Source organism: Telmatherina bonti (genome assembly GCF_933228915.1).
Source record: "Telmatherina bonti genome assembly, chromosome: 24".
Lineage (NCBI taxonomy): Eukaryota > Metazoa > Chordata > Actinopteri > Atheriniformes > Telmatherinidae > Telmatherina > Telmatherina bonti.
Genome location: NC_136633.1, coordinates 22,401,076 through 22,415,180, shown reverse-complemented (window position 1 = coordinate 22,415,180; position 14,105 = coordinate 22,401,076). Strand labels below are relative to the sequence as shown.

At 41.0% G+C, this 14,105-nt stretch overlaps 1 long non-coding RNA gene across 1 annotated transcript; it reads left to right on the top strand.

Moving 5' to 3' along the window:
• The first annotated feature begins 1,467 nt into the window (after positions 1 to 1,467).
• Positions 1,468 to 4,731, top strand: LOC306773788. Its single transcript, XR_013771812.1, has 3 exons — positions 1,468 to 1,554; positions 1,665 to 1,737; positions 3,094 to 4,731. It is a non-coding gene; the product is annotated as an uncharacterized lncRNA (long non-coding RNA).
• Positions 4,732 to 14,105: the final 9,374 nt, after the last annotated feature.

Here is a 14,105-nt window from a genome sequence, read left to right as displayed (position 1 = left end):
TCGTATACAGGCGGCTGAAATGTGTTTCCTCCGCAGGGTGGCTGGGCTTTCCCTTAGAGATAGAATGAGGAGCTCGGTCATCTGGGAAGGGCTCAGAGTAGAGTCGCTCCTCCTCCGCATTGAGAGGAACCAGTTGAGGTGGCTCGGGCATCTGGTCAGGATGCCTCCTGGTGAGGTGTTCCAGGCACATCACTCTGGGAGGGGATCCCGGGGAAGACCCAGGATACGCTGGAGGGATTATATCACTCGGCTGGCCTGAGAACGCATCGGGATCTCCCCCACAGAGTTGGAAATGTGGCTGGGGGAAGGGAAGTCTGGGCTTCCCTGCTTCGGCTGCTGTCCCCGTGACCCGACCCCGGATAAGCGGCTGAAAATGAAGATGAAGAAGAAGTTATGCTTGCAGAGATTCCAACTTTTTCAGACTTCCAAAATACTTAAAGGTTTCAAACTTTATTTCAAGTTTTCAATTTTCAGACAGACTTTCTAAGGATTCTAACATTATAGAAAGAGCATGGGTTGACCTCAAATTCAAACCTACAATTTAAAACATCTGATACTGAGTAAATGTTACTTATAATTTAAAATATGTTTTGACAACTTTGGCTCCTACAAGCCATTGTATAAAATTAGACCAGACTTTGTTCATTGATGAAAGTGAATCTGCTGTTTGTCTGATGTGTCAATCATAAATATAGGATATCTTAAGTTTAAACAATGTAGTATTGAGTTTGTAATCCACTCTTTTCACAAAATGAAGTCCTCCTCCTGCAATTTCTGTTAAACTTAGTTTCAGACTAGGATATTAATAACTCCTTTATAAAAAATTAAGCAGATAACAAAGACATTGTTTTCAAACCCTAATCATTTCTATTTTAGGAAAAGTGTGAAAATGTGTGGAAAAAAGATTCAACAAGTTAATTTTAATGTTACCTGCCAACAACTCAATCACTAATAATAAGTTAGTATTACTAATAATCATAATACTTCATTTTCATATTATTTTAAAGTAAATAAATTAATTAATAAATTAGTCATTTTTATTTTGGTAGGTGATTTGTATAGTATAGCTACCACTGATACAGTTGCCACCCAGTCCCAGGGACCATTACTCATTTCAGTCGTCTGGACCCGACCACCTTTCTTGCAACAGACCCTCCCCCTGTTGGAAAGAGCGTTTTCAGACTGTTTGTGGCAGGAAAACAGAGACTGTCCGTCATATGTTCACGGACTGTGATTTCTATAAACAATAAAAGAGTTAATTGTTTAAGTCCGCAGTTAATTTTGTTTTAATAATTAGAGAACATGTCGCGCTGAACACTTCTTGGCCCACATACGAATATGAGTCTTGCGAATGCTGCAGTTATGAATTTTGTCTAGTTTTCCAATCTACATTGGAGGATTTGTCCTTGATGTAGTTTTACTTTTAGACTGTGATAGGCAGCAGCACGCCTGACGGCGTTCAGTGTGCCGGAGAAGAAGACTGACAAGAAGCAACAACTGCAGCAAGACGACTGTTTATTAATATCGCGAGGATCCGCTTAATTTCATCGCAAGGTATTTTCTGCAGCATTATTGAATTATTAATTAATACCCTATTTTAAACTACAGCTGACGAGTACGATGTAGCTTTTATTCCAACTAATGTTCGTTCCTGTCCTCTGCAGAGAAACTTCGCCACAAAAGAACCAGATAAAGACGTTTTTGTTTAAATCGAGGGAAGCCTCGTCAGGACAGGAGGTGAGACTTTACACTGCGGTCAATCGAGCCGCTTCACGCGTATCCGCGGTCAAGCCAGCCTACACTTTATTTCAAGTGCGCGTTTACTTTCAACTTTACCGTAAAGTCAATCGCCACCAACTATTACTTTGGATTTCAAAATAAAGCGTCTCCTTGTCTTTTTCCTTTTTTATTCTCGTCTTGCAGTCCCATTCATAGAGCAATAACAGACACTTGTGTCAAAGTAATATAACCTAATAATGTTTAAAAAACTGTAAAATATATAAACCTCTCGTTCTATTTTGTAACTATCTACATTCCACACCAACAATCGATAGACTAGTTACAGCAGTATTTGTCTAAGTTATTGAAATAGGTTGTATTTTCCTCAGTACATTAACCTGCGTAAATGATGCTTTTTATTCTTTACGTTCTCCTTGGCTTACATCTGTCCTACGTTGATATGCATTTGCAATATTGTGTTGGACAAGTTTTCTTGTATTTTTCTTGTGCTGACAAGAGATTCCAATGCACAACGTGTCTCCCAATGCATGATTCCATTCGTCCACTAGATTTCAGCATTGTATTGTGTCCAAGTATTAAAGTGAAGTTAGCCTAACAGGCACATTTATGACAACCTAAAACATATTTACCTGTATTTAAGCACGTAATAGTTAATCATGCAGATTTTTATTTGTTATTAATGTAAATATTATTCTTTTATCATTTTATTTCACACCCTACACATGTACATACCAAATCAAAGTGGATGTAAATATTATATGTACCTATTGTGCTGCTGTGATGTAATAAGCCTGAGTGTGAAAAGTAAACCACTGGACACCCACAACATATCCCCTTTCCAATATAGTCCACTCTATGGTAGGGGTGTAAGAAAATGTTGAGATATCAAAATATCTCATTATTTTGTGTGACAATGTTATATCAATATTCAAAAGGACTGTACCAATTTTTATCAAACAACTGATCTTTACTGATGAGGCAGATTTTTATTTCTTTATTCATATTGTCCATAAAGATGTTCAGATGATAAAAATGTCAAGATGATCAGTGTTTTTATTTATTCTGCAGTGAAATGTAGATCCTCTGTTCTTATTCTGTAAGTTGATGTCAAACATGCAACAGCATTCAGTTTTCACTACTAGCAAAGAAAAATTGCCATATATTGTCTTGCTCATAGTATCTTGATATATCGCAATATTTCGTATTGTTGGTTATACAAATATGATACAATTTTGGATGAGTCGGTCAGTTGTGGAAATATATTTTGTGGATTTTTATCCAATTCCATTAAAAGTTATTAATGTGGCGATGAATTTTCTCTTGAAATCCAGCTTTTTTTGTCTTTAATTTCAGGGTTTCCTGAAGATGTGATGAGTTGAAGTTGGTGATGAAAAAGGGAGTTCCTTTATAAATGGAATCTGGACAAATGGAACCTCAAGTCCCATCTCTTTCAGAAAACAGGGGAAGTATGGCCAGCCAGGATGGAAAACAGTTGATGATGGGCGGGTGAACAGTTTACTAATGATGATGCTACTGTGAAGAATGAAGATTATGAAAAAGAATCTCAGCCTTGGTTATAATCAGCTCACCTCCATCAAACCAAAACTAAAGGCAACACAGGTAGAAGCTCTGATCAACAATCCTGCTGAACAGATTAGATCAGAACCTGATGAAGAGGACCAGAACTAACCTGTAATCCAGACTCAAAAACTTGTTTACAACCAAATAGGAACAAAAAGGCTTTAGGCTCTTCACAGTAAAAACATTTGTCAGATTTTGTAACTGCAATGGAGGGTGGTGAAAAAGACTTGAATGACAGCAGGGCACATGGATCAGATGTAAACAGTGGTGTGGAGTGTAACAATGACATAAAATCACTCGGCTCTGAACGTGGTGAAGAGTTTCACTCCCAAAGATCTCATCAGAGACGCTTAACCAAAAGGTGTTTCAGCTGTTTGAACAGTAAGAAATGTTTAAAAACTTTGCAATGTGTCATTTTTCAGAAAAGAGACCATTCAGGCAAAAACAATGTCAGATGTGAGATCTGTGGTAAAACCTTTCTTCATGAAGTAAATCTTAGAAGACACATGAGAATCCACACAGGAGACAAACCATTCAGCTGTGGTGAATGTGGACAAAGATTTAGTCTAAAGACATACTTAAACCAACACATAAAAATTCACACAGGAGACAAACCATTCAGCTGTGATAAATGTGGACAGAGATTTAGTCACAAGTCAAAGTTAAACACACATATGAGATTTCACACAGGAGAAAAACCATTCAGCTGTGATAAATGTGGACAGAGATTTAGTCACAAGTCAAGCTTAAACACACATATGAGAATTCACACTGGAGAAAAACCATTCAGCTGTGATGAATGTGGACAAAGATTTAGTCGGAAGACAAACTTAAACACACATATGAGAATTCACACAGGAGACAAACCATTCAGCTGTGGTGAATGTGGACAAAGATTTAGTCTAAAGACAACCTTAAACCAACACATGAGAATCCACACAGGAGACAAACCATTCAGCTGTAATGAATGCAAGCAGAGATTTAGTCATAAGGCAAACTTAAACATACACATGAAAATTCACACAGGAGACAAACCATTCAGCTGTGTTGAATGTGGACAGAGATTTAATCGAAAGACATACTTAAACCAACACATAAAAATTCACACAGGAGACAAACCATTCAGCTGTTATAAATGTGGACAGAGATTTAGTCACAAGTCAAGGTTAAACACACATATGAGAATTCACACAGGAGAAAAACCATTCAGCTGTGATGAATGTGGACAAAGATTTATTCAAAAGACAAGCTTAAACCAACACATGAGAATACACACAGGAGACAAACCATTTAGCTGTGATGAATGTGGAAAGAGATTTAGTCTTAAAACAAGCTTAAACAAACACATGAGAATCCATACAGGAGACAAACCATTCAGCTGTGATGAATGTGGAAAGAGATTTAGTCAAAAGACACACTTAAACCGACACATGAGAATTCACACAGGAGACAAACCATTCAGCTGTGATGAATGTGGAAAGAGCTTTAGTCAAAAGACAAACTTAAACGCACACATGAGAATTCACACAGGAGACAAACCATTCAGCTGTGGTGAATGTGGACAAAGATTTAGTCGAAAGACAAGCGTAAACCAACACATGAGAATCCATACAAGAGAAATACCATTCAGCTGTGAGGTTTGTGGCAAATTATTTAGGCGACGTAATTTGTTAAAAGGACACATGTACATCCATGCAAAATAGAAAAACTGCATAGAGGCAAGATTTTTGTGCACATTATAGTTGTACGCAGGTTAGAACTTAAAAAGGGTTTTTCAGGTTAGTTTCTGTAGCAAGAATTCCAGCCGAAGTAGTCCAACTCAACCGTCACCATCTCATAATTGAGCCCTAAGATGTACCATTCAACCTTTTTTGATCCACTCATCCAGACGGACTTGAACAAGTTTATCGCACTGTCTCTCTCTGTGAATCTTCATGAATATGTTGCTCACTTTCTGTTTCTTAAATCTTAACGGACCTCTTTGTTGTACACAGAATTTAATCTAATAAAAATTGCTTTTATAATTTTATGGTTGATTTGTTTTGACATTAATTTAAAATAATCCTGTTTTGCAAACAAGGTTTGATTAAATATAAAGGCTTATCTCAATTTTAAAAACGAAGAAAAGGCTGATATTTGAATGGATTAAATTGTTCTCAGAGTTGTGCTCCAGCTAAAGTTACCATGGTAACTCAGCAGGGATGCATTTAATCACAACAATGGAGCATAACTTTTATTTTTATGAGCCAGAATTATTCAAATAAACAAAACTTAAGTAAAATCCAGTTTCTTTGAGTACCCCGAGCTTTAATTTACATAGTTATTGCAACTTTTCAAATTATTTTAAAGAATAATTCTATTTACGCTTAATTTTTTAATACTCTTAACTTTTTACCATTTTATTGCTACATTTTTGTGTATAATCTATCACTTTTCTGTATGTGTAATTGTAAACACAATGGTGTAACTGTAAACTAAAAAATAAATTCCGAACAAATATAAACTTTTTCACTGTTTATTTCCTTTTTCAATCAGATACCATACATTTGAATAAAGTCTTAAAATTGCAGAACCTTGTAAACAAAACCAAAAAAAAAAAAAAAAAAAAATCAATCTGAATACTTTAGAACCATTCATTTTAAAAACTAGAGGAGTGTTGAAAAGATCAATTCAGCAATTCTGACCGAGTTTCTGACTGCATTCTCTGATCTCTTGTCTGAGTTAGTGCTAAATACTGATGGTCATTGTACTAGGTGATTTTAATATTCATGTTGACGATGAAAATGATAGTTTAAACATTTCCTTTAGCTCTATACTAAACTCAATTGGGTTTTCACAAAATGTTAATGGTGCCACTCACTCTCATGGTCATACTCTTGATCTTGTTCTAACATATGGTATTGAGACTGACAAGCTCAAAGTTTTTCCTCAAGACCCTGTCTTGTCCGATCACTTCTTATTAACCTTTGAATTCACTTCATTTGATTACTCACTGACCAAAAATAAATTCTACTATAGTAGATGTTTATCAGACAATAATATTACAAATTTTAAACAATCAATTGAATCAATTTTTTCACCTCTACCATGTGTTAGCATGACTAAGAGTCCCCCTTTAACTTTACTCCTGCTCAGATTGATCAACATGCTGATACTATAACAGCTTCAATGCGTACAACCTTGGATAATGTTGCTCCCCTAAAGAAGAAGAAATTGGGTAAGATTATGAAGGCTCCCTGGTTTAATTCCAATCTTCAAGCTCTAAAACAGGCGTCAAGGCGTTTGGAAAACAAATGGTGATCATCAGGACTAGAGGAGTCTCGCTTAACCTGGAAAGAAAGTTGAATTGTATACAAAAATGCCTTACGTGCAGCAAGAACAGCTTATTATTCATCATTGATAGAGGAAAACAAAAACAACCTTCAGTTTCTTTTCAGCACCGTAGCTAGGCTTACTAGCAGTCGGAGCGCTGTGGAGCCATGTATTCCTTTCTCACTTCGCTGTGATGCTTTCATGTATTTTTTCAGGAATAAAATTGATACTATTAGAGATCAAATCCACAATATTCTTCCTTCTACCTATAATGTTGAGCCTGTTGTGGTCTCCGAAGCATCCTTAGAACCAGGATCTGACTTGTGTCTAAATAGTTTCTGTCCTGTCCAACCCTCTGAATTAACTAAAATAATAACTTCATCTAAACCATCCACCTGTATCTTAGACCCTCTCCCAACGAGCCTCTTTAAGGACATTTTCCCTTTAAGTGATACATCGCTATTAAATCTTATCAATATGTCTTTAGTGACAGGATCTGTACCACAATCATTTAAAACTACTGTAATCAAGCCTTTACTTAAAAAGCAATCTCTGGATCCAGAGGTGATAGCAAATTATAGACCTATATCTAATCTCCCGTTTATGTCCAAAATTCTGGAGAAAATAGTTTCAGCTCAGCTACATGCCCACCTAAGCAGAAATAATTTATTTGAAGAGTTTCAGTCAGGATTTAGAGCTCATCATAGCACTGAGACAGCATTGGTGAAAGTTACTAATGACCTTCTTATGGCCTCAGACAAAGGACTTGTGTCCGTACTTATCTTGCTTGATCTTAGTGCTGCATTTGATACAGTCGATCACAACATTCTGTTACAAAGACTAGAACAGGTGATTGGAATTACAGCTACAGTGTTAAGCTGGTTTAAATCACATTTATCTGATAGACTTCAGTTTGTTCATGTAAATGACAAGTCCTCCTCACAAACTACAGTAAGTCATGGAATTCCTCAAGGTTCTGTACTTGGACCAATACTCTTCACGCTATATATGCTCCCTTTAGGCAAAATTATTAGACAGCATGGAATAAACTTTCATTGTTATGCAGATGATACTCAAATATACTTATCCTTTAAACCAGATGAAACAAATCAGCCCAGTAGGCTACAAAATTGTCTCATAGACATAAAGACTTGGATGCCTAGAAATTTTCTCCTCTTAAACATCTAAGACTGAAGTAATTCTCATTGGATCTGAAAAACTCCGAGCTAAATTTTCCTGTTTTGTAATGGCATTACTTTAGCTTCCAGTGCTACAGTGAGAAACCTTGGAGTAATATTTGACTCTGACCTGTCCTTTGGCCCACATATTAAGCAGGTTACTAAAACAGCCTTCTTTCATTTACATAATAAAGCCAAAATTAGGGACATTCTGTCTCAGAGTGATGCAGAAAAATTGGTTCATGCTTTTGTTACTTCGAGACTAGATTACTGTAACTCTTTATTACTGGGCTGCCCTAAATATGCCCTGAAAACCCTTCAGCTGATCCAGAATTCTGCAGCCAGAGTCCTGACCAGAACCAGCAGGAGAGATCATATTTCTCCAGTTTTAGCCTCTCTTCGTTGGCTGCCTGTTAAATCTAGAATAGAATTTAAAATCCTTCTCCTTACATATAAAGCCCTCCACAACCAGGCACCACTATATATCAAAGACCTCATAGTTCCTTATATACCAAGCAGAGTACTTTGTTTGCAGACTGCAGGCCTACTTGTGGTTCCTAGAGTCTCAAAGAGCCGAGCAGGAGGCAGAGCCTTTGGTTATCAGGCCCCTCTCTTATGGAATAAGCTCCCAGTTAGTGTTAGGGAAGCAGACCCCCTCCCCACCTTTAAGACTAGGCTAAAGACTTATCTTTTGATAAGTCCTATTGCTAGGGATGGTTAGCATCACTTAGCTATGCTGCTATAGGTTTAGGCTGCTGAGGGACATTTCCTGATACACTGAGCTTCTTTTTCTCTCTCTTTCTCTCTCTTTTATCCCTCCCCCCAATAACAGTGTTGCATCATTAACATGTAGGTCTCCTGTCTCAGCAGGTCTCCCTGGCCGGGAGTAGCAGTTCCTGTTGTCTGTTGTCTTTCTGTCCTCTTCCCCCCACACAGCAGAGGCAGATGGCTGCCTGTCCTTGAGCCAGGTTCTGCCGGAGGTTCCCTTCCTTTTAAAAGGGAGTTTTTTCCTTCCCGCTGTTGCCAGTGTGCTTGCTCAGAATGGGAGATTGAGTTGGACTCAACTCAATGTGTTGGTTTCCTTATATAGGCTATTATGAATTGGCTTTCATTATGTTTTCTTCTCTGTCTGTAAAGCGTTTGATTTGACGCTATATAAATAAAGTTGAATTGAATTGAATTGATTGTTGTATATATTCCTAAAGATTGATCTGTAAGTACAAAGATCAATTTGTATAAAATGTTTCCCTGGTGAACTTGAACTTTTTTATCAAGTCATTGAATTTACACATGTGCAGTATGTGTAAAGACTTTAAAACAGTAAAACATAGCGTCAGGCACTGGCACTTAGCCAAGCCCGGGCTTTGAAAATGTCCAAAACGTTTAAAGCTGAGATCTGGAAACATTTCAGATTCAGAAAAGTCAAACGGAAAAAGAAACTTGTCAAAGCAAAGAGATTTGCAAGACATGCCAAATGGAGGTGAGGTTTTGCAGAAATACGACAAACCTGAGGAACCACATGTTGAGACATCCCTAAGATCACAAGTCAGGGCATCAATTCTGACGGAATCCCACAGGACAGCAGTCTGGCCTTGTGGAACGAAGACTGGCTTAGAATTCAACAGCCTGACAGTTTCCACACTGCTGACTTGGCTCTGTTGATGTCTCACATGCAGCAGCTTCAAAACTGTTAGGTACCCCTAGCTAACATGTTGGAAGTTGAAGCTTTCACTCCTGCGATGTTTCTTCTATAGACGAGTATTCATGCCAATAAGCACAAGAGATAAACAATCAGGGTGAACATCTGGAACATCAAGAGCCAGTTGCTGAACATCTGTCTGTCACCATAAAAGCTTTGGGGAATGTGATTCTTAGCTCAATATAACCCAGATAGGGCACAGTCTGGCCTGCTGCACCTTCAACTTGGAGCAAGTTATGCAGTTGCTTCATCAGTTGGTTGCTTAGATGCCTATTGTAAAAGGTGACAGGAATAGTTGTAACCCGTGACCTGGTGTCTAAGATGGTTATTGGTGTGTCCAGAAATGTTAACAACCGCAGTACATTTGGATCCAACAAGGCCTTTAGGTAGTTTAATGGCAGTCCTCATAGTTCCCACCTGTATCTCATCAGACATCAGTCTGTCTGTTGGGCAGATTTGGCATGCTGGTGATCCGTTCACTGATGGATCACTCATTAAATCCACTTCTGAGTGCCAGGTCTCAAAATCCGCCTCATGTGCCGGTCAGGGCAGCCGTCCAGAAAAAGCCCTGAGTCTCTGCAGATAGGATGCGCTTTCCTCAGTTTTCATAATATGCTCTCCCATACAGTGCTGGATTTCTGGAGGGTGTATTTTGGTGTCCATAGATTCTCTCCACGGTGATGGTAATATTGTAGTACATGCTCCATTTCCTGTTCTGGGAACTGTATTGCTAAGGGTGGTGGCTACTGATTTTGACATAACAGATGTCTCCTTTGTGTGTGTCTATACATATCTACATATGTACACACATACATCCATTCTTTTTACTTGAATCAGTATTAAGTAATAAGTACAAAATTAACCTCAGTTGCCATGTGTGAAAGTTAAGTTAAATTTTTTTATTGAAGAATCAGACATTTCATTGCTTTTAGTTCTACATCAGACAAGACCCTTGTGTGTTTTAAGTGATTTTACACTATTATAGACACTCTTCAACATGCACACATCTCACTTTCATCTGGTCTTACAACAGCACTTGGACACATGTTTACAAGTATAAAAACAAACATTTAACAATCTTATCAAGAAGAGTAAATTCTTCCCACTCACAGGGAAGCAACAAACTTATTGGTAGTGTTTTGTGGAACAGTGTGTACTTGTTGCGCAAGCTGCCTATCACTCTTTCTACATGTATCCTCAGGTGGGCTAAAACTGTTGTAGTGTAGGACAAACAAGGACCCAAGTGCAGATTGGATGTGGATACTAGGACAGGTTTATTGTTCTCCTGGGCAGAATGGTAGGTGGCCAGGCAGGCAGGTTGGCGGGCAGGCAGGCAGGCGGGCAGGCAGGCAGGCAGGCAGGCAGGCAGGCAGGCAGGCAGGCAGGCAGGCAGGCAGGCAAGAATCATGCACTGGTGACAGAACAGACAGTTGTGAAACAAGCAGTTTAAATTCTTAAGCTGAAATGCTGCAATGGCCGAGAGCTGTTACCACAGATGACACAACAATCAGGCGATGACTGGTGAACTGAGCTGGCCTTTTATCTTGCTGCTGCTGCTGATTACCCGATGAGAACCTGGTGTGGACTTGATTGCCAGGGAAACAGGCACACCCACTGCAGCACAGGTCAGAGCAGGAACCACAACAGTACCCCCCCCCCCTCCACGGGAGCCACCGGGCGACCGAAACTTCTCCGGATGAGCACGACGAAAATCCCGGACCAGGGAGGCATCCAGAATAAATGAGCGCGGAACCCAGGCACGCTCCTCAGGACCATACCCCTCCCAGTCCACCAGAAACTGGAAACCACGACCCCGACGCCGCACATCCAGGAGACGCCGGACAGAATAGGCAGGGCGACCCGCCACAAGCCGGGCGGGAGGAGGGGGTCTGGAAGGAGGGACGAGAGGACTAGAGGAAACAGGCTTGAGTTGGGAGACATGGAAAGAAGGGTGGACTCTCATGGAACTGGGGAGTTTCAGTTTGACCACGGTGGGATTAATGATCCGCTCAACCTCAAAAGGACCCAAAAAGCGGGGGGCCAACTTCTTGGCATCAGTACGCAATGGAATGTTCTTTGCTGATAACCAAACCTTTTGGCCAGGTGCGTAATGGGGTCCAGGAGTCCGATGACGATCCGCCATGCGGCGGGTACGTACGGAGGCATGAAGGAGCGCAGTTCGAGCCTTCCTCCAAATCCGTCGGCAGCGGCGGATGTGTAGCTGGATCGACGGCACAGAAACCTCCACCTCCTGTGCTGGAAACAGGGGCGGCTGATATCCCAGGGAGCATTCGAAAGGTGATAAGCCTGAAGCAGAAGAGGTAAGGGAGTTGTGAGCATACTCTACCCAGTCCAGATGGTCACACCAGGAGGAGGGGTTGGACTCAGCCACACATCTCAGGGCAGTTTCCAGATCCTGATTAGACCTCTCAGCCTGGCCATTGGTCTGGGGATGGAAACCAGATGACAGGCTCACAGTGGCCCCGAGTGAGTGACAAAACGACTTCCATACCTGGGATGTAAATTGGGGTCCTCTGTCTGATACTATGTCTGTGGGCAGACCATGGAGCCGAAAGACATGATGAACAAGTAAGTTGGCTGTCTCCTTGGCAGTAGGAAGTTTGGGAAGGGCAATAAAGTGAACAGCTTTGGAAAAGCGATCAACAACTGTGAGGATGGTGGTGTTACCTCTTGAGGCTGGAAGACCAGTGACGAAGTCCAGAGCAATGTGCGACCAGGGTCTGCTTGGAACAGGTAATGGACGAAGAAATCCCGCAGGTAGCTGATGCGATGACTTACTGCGTGCACACGTCATACAGGCTGCAACAAACTCCCAGACATCTTTATCCATTGTGGGCCACCAGAATCTGCGTCTCAGAAAAGAAAGTGTTCGCACAGAACCAGGGTGGCATGCTAGGCGGGAGGAATGTCCCCACTGGAGGACTTGGGAACGTACAGAATTGGGGACATAAAGGCGGTTACGGGGACCTGTGCCAGGGTCAGGCTGTTGCTGTTGGGCCTCTCTAACCCTGTCCTCCACCTCCCAGGAAACAGCGGCTACAACACAGGTTGCAGGTAAGATGGTATCAGGTGAAACTGCAGTCTTGGGTGGAAATTGGCGAGAGAGAGAGTCCGGTTTCTGGTTTTTGGACCCAGGTCTGTATGACAGCGTGAAGTGGAATCGATTGAAGAAAAGAGACAAACGGGCCTGTCGGGGATTCATTTGTCTAGCAGACTGTAGGTATTCCAGGTTCTTATGGTCAGTCCAGATGAGGAATGGCACTTTGGATCCCTCCAACCAATGGCGCCACTGCTCCAGGGCGAGTTTGATGGCTAAGAGTTCCCTATCACCGACATGGTAGTTCTGCTCAGCTGGTGTTAGACGTCGAGAGAAAAAGGCACAAGGATGTAACTTCTGAGACTCTGGGGATCGTTGGGACAAGACAGCTCCAACGCCGACATCAGAAGCATCAACCTCCACCACAAATTGATGGTGGAGATCAGGGTGGAGGAGGACAGGAGCAGTGGTGAATAGATCCTTTAACTTGACAAAAGCCTGAGCCGCCGGCTCAGACCAGACAAATGGGACTGTAGGCGATGTAAGTCTTGTCAGGGGAGCTGCGATGCGGCTATAATTGCGAATGAATCTGCGATAAAAATTAGCAAAACCCAAGAAACGTTGCAGCTGCTTGACAGAAGTTGGGACTGGCCATTCGGTAACAGCTTTGACCTTCTCAGGATCTGCTCGGACCTGCCCACTCTCAAAAATGTATCCGAGAAAAGAAAGTGTTCTTATGAAAATCACACTTCTCGGCCTTAACGAATAGGCAATTCTCCAGAAGTCTCTGCAGGACTTGTCGGACATGTTGTATATGTTCGGTGAGGTTGTGGGAAAAGATGAGGATATCGTCTAAATAGACGAAAACAAAACGGTTCAGGAAGTCTCTCAGCACATCATTAACTAAGGCTTGGAAAACAGATCTCCATTCTGGATGAAAGTGCAAGCTCTGCCCCCCTGATCCAGGAGTGGTTACTGTGGACACACCTTCGACTCCTCCTCTTCTTATTGATTCACAGAATGCCATTCTGGGAGCAAGCCAGGAAATAAAAGGACACTGCTGCACTTCAGCTGGAGGGGGAAGCAGCTGTCTGTTTCTGGTGGTTGTCCCCCTCAACTTGGGTTTTGTGTTGGACATTTTTTGTGATGTTTACTGTTATGGGATTTCTTTGAGACCTATGTCTGTGGTGAACTTTAATAACATTGTTTTGACTTTCATGACAGGACATTCCTGTGTGTGAATCTTGTGAACTGATTTGGGATTCAGTCTTTTGTTTTGTTTATTTTTTTGTGGTCTTGCCTTGGTTGGGTTTTTGGAACACCCTGGGTCGAGTTCATCAGACCACCCTATTCCATTCATGGGAACAGCTGCATTGACTGTGTTTTGTGATTTAATATGGACTTTTGCAGTCCTTTTTTTTTTTCTGTTCAGCTGTTCCCGTTACCCCAACAAACAACTAGCGTGTTGCTACATGCTGAACTACATTGTGTCGGCTATCCAGGGGTATAAAATAAAATGCCTTTCTTTCGCATCCAT